The sequence below is a fragment of the Pogona vitticeps genome, chromosome 2 (assembly GCF_051106095.1).
Source record: "Pogona vitticeps strain Pit_001003342236 chromosome 2, PviZW2.1, whole genome shotgun sequence".
Taxonomy (NCBI): Eukaryota; Metazoa; Chordata; class Lepidosauria; order Squamata; family Agamidae; genus Pogona; species Pogona vitticeps.
The window spans coordinates 46,653,827-46,657,578 of record NC_135784.1 but is presented as its reverse complement, the minus strand read 5'-3'; positions in this window follow the sequence as shown (position 1 = coordinate 46,657,578).

The following is a 3,752-nucleotide window of genomic DNA, read 5'->3' as shown; positions in this document are numbered from 1 at the left end:
CACATTTGTTCAATAGTTGCTCCTCTTTTCACTTCTGTTCACTCTTCTTCCAAGCTAAAGTAAGTTGCAACTAGAGTAGGCCCATTTGAATCAATGCAACCTAAAGAGGAGTTGATTCACCAAATCCCCATGGATTCAGTGAACCTACTCTAGTGTGATATATTACAGTTAGCAACAGGATTTCAGTCACTATTTGATACTGGTGGGACCTCGCTTTCTTGACTTGTTACAACAGCAACCACCACTAATAGATACAGAAACTCATTAGAGACTGGTCAGCTTCCCAGTATACTGGGCAGCTTGAGATAATCTCAGCAAGGGTAGTATCACAGTGGAAGCTGAAAGCCGGCCACTTTTTACCAAAAAAAAATTGAGTATGTCTTAGGACTTATTTCATGGTATAAATGGGCTAATAATGCATCATGTGTTCAGTGCCATTCAAGGTAGGTATTCTGAGTCATCAGGAGCCTGCTTTGGCAAACTCTGAAGGAGATATTAAGGAACATTCAGTTGTTCAGATTCAGAGAGTGTAAAATAGCTGCCGCATAACATTTGCTTGATCTTTCTTGATTTGACTTACAATCATATGAAAAAGAAACTACACCATCTTTGAATTCTATGGTTTTACCTATCAGAGCATAATAAAAATCATCTGGACTTTAGCAGGTCTTAAAATTAGGTAAATATAACCTCAGATGAACTACAACACATGACATATTTGATCATGTCAATATTTATTTTACAAAATTTAAGACAAAATGGAGAAGCCATGTGTGAAAAACTGAGTACACCTTATGATTCAAAGTGGTTTATAGAACCACCTTTAGCAGCAATAACTTGAAGCAAAGTTCTAAGGCACGCACCTGCACACGGGCTACTCTGCCTCCCTCCACACAGCTTTCCTCCTCAGTGATCATTTTCAGCCCCTTTGGTTCCAATCATGGAAGGGCAGAGTCAAGAAGACAAGCAGGAGCAAGGTCATGAAGGAAATAGGGCTGAAAATTAGAGGGTACATTGACTTGAAGTGATCCTTTTCTGTATGACTTTATCAGTCTCTCAGATAATTGTGGAGGAATTTTGGCCCACTCATCTTGATTATGTTGCTTCAGTTCATTGAAGTTTGTGGGCATTTGCTTATGCACAGTTCTCTTAAGTTCCCACTGCAGCATTTCAACTGGGTTGAGCTCTTGATTTTCACTGGGCCACTGCAACACTTTGATTCTTTTCTTTGTCAACCATTCTGTTGCAGATTTGCTTGTGTGCTTGGGATCCTTGTCTGTTGCATGACAAGGATCCGCAGTTCCAGTCAAGCTTTCACTGTCAAGCAGATGGTTGGTCTCACTTTTGACTCTAGAATACTTTGGTATACAAAAGAATTTATGGTCAACCCAATGACGTCAAAGTACCTAAGTCCTGTGGCTGCAAACCAAGCCCATCACCCCTCCACCACCGTGCTTGACAGTTGGTATGAAGTGTTTGGGCTGATATGCTGTATTTGGTTTTTGCCAAACATGGTACTGTGCATTATGGCCAAACATCTCCACTTTGGTCTCATCTGTCCAAAGGACATTGTCCCTGAAGTCTTGTGATTTGTCCAGATGCAACTTTGCAAACCTAAGCCATGTTGCCATGTTCTTTTTTTAAAGAGAAGAAACTATCCTGGCAACCCTTCCAAATGAACCCTATTTGTTCAGTAATTTTCTAATCGTACTGTCATGAATTTTAACATGCTAACTGAGGTCTGTAGAGTCTGAAATGTAACTCTTGTGTGTGGGTTTGTTTGTTTTTTTAAAAAATTCTCCCAGCATTGCATGGTCTGACGTTGGGATGAATGTTCTTGGATGACCTCTCCTGAGAAAATTGGCAGCTATCTTGAATGTTTTCCACTTGTGAATAATTTTCATCACTGTAGAATGATGGACTTTAAATTGTTTGGAAATGGCTTTATAACCCTTCCCAATTGATGGGCAGCAACAATTGTTTCTCTACAATCATTGCTGATGTGTTTCCTCCTTGGCATTATGTTAATGTACACCTGAATGCTCCAGACCAGCAAACTCCTAAAGCTTCAGCTTTTATAAAAGTGATCACACTTGCTGATGATCAGTTATTCAAAGGAGTAAGCTGTACCTGGCTGCTACTTAGCCTCTTACTTCCTATGGAAGGAGTAAAGGCATACTTACTTTTTCACACATGGCTTCTCTATTTAGCTTTATTTTTGTTACATAAATCATGATACGGTGTAATATGTCATGTGTTGTTCCTCTGAATTTGTATTTACCTAAGTTTCAGACCTGCTAAGGACCAGATGATTTTTATTATGTCCTGATACAGTGGTGCCTCGCTTAATGGCGATAATCTGTTCCAGGAAAATCGCCGTTAAGCGAAAACATCGTAAAGCGAAAAAAAACCCATTGAAACTTATTGAAACCCCTTCAATGCGTTCCAGTGGGGTCAAAACTCACCGTCCAGCGAAGATCCTCCATAGGGCAGCCGTTTTTGCTGCCCGTCTTGCGAAGAATCCGTCCCAGAAAACAGTGGGGAGCCATTCTGAAACCGTCAATCAGCTGTTTTAAAATCGTTGTTTTGCGAAGAATCGGTTCCCGAAGCAGGAAACCGATCTTCGCAAAGCGAAAAAACTCCATTTAGACAATTCGCAAAAAGATCATCGTAATTCGGTTTCGTTGTAATGGGGGGTAATCGTAAAGTGAGGCACGACTGTACATAGAGCCATAGTATTCAAAGGGGGTATACTTTCTTTTTCACATGACTGTACAGTGGACCCTTGACTTACAGATGGCTTGACTTACAGACATTTTTAGGGTTACAGACTTCTCTAGCCGCAAAATTTAGGTTTGACTTGCAGACTGTGAATTGACTTACAGACCAGAAAAAAACCAAAATGGAACAAAAACGGTCTGTTACGGGATTAATCGGTTTTCAATGCACTGTAGGTCAATGGAGACTTGACTTACAGACTTTTTGACTTGAGAACCGCCTTCCAATACGGATTAAGTTCTCAAGTCAAGACCCCACTGTATATTGTTCTTATGAGGTGAAGGAAAAAGAAAAGAATGTTACGTGCCGAGAATTGTTTCAACTACTGACTAACCACAGAGTCTCCTACTTCTAAGCAAAGCAGTTGAGCTTTAGCTCCTTAACTCTGCTTTTTGATGCAGTGAATTTATATGAGTCCATTTCAGTTTGCCTTCCAGCCTGTTTGGCACTAAAACTGCTTTAGTTGTTCTGATCTCTAGTGAATGAGAGACTGTGGTGTATATACGACTGTTCATTTTGCTGATCCCTTCAATGGCATTTGATATCATCAACCTTCCGGACAATCTGGTTGGTTTAGAAATCAGAAATTATACATGCCAGTGGTTCTGTACCTCTTAGATTATGCTCCAGAAACTGATGCTACAGAACAGTTGCGCTACTTGCTGATCAGGTACTTGCTATGCAATGCCAGTGCAATTAAACATCTACCAATCAAACAGCAACCTGTATGAAGTTGTGTGGAGTGAGATGGTAATACAGCATTCAGATATATCTACCCATTAGTCTTGAGACAATAGGACTGCTGAACAGATACCTGGCGCAGATAATAGGCTAAATGGGGTACACAAAGTCAAACTGAATCCAGATCAAATAAAAATATTTATTTTTTATTTATTTATTTATTTCTACCCCTCCCCTCTAGACAGAGTCTACTAAAATAGGTAATAGGTATGGGTTGCAGAAAGTAGAGTGTC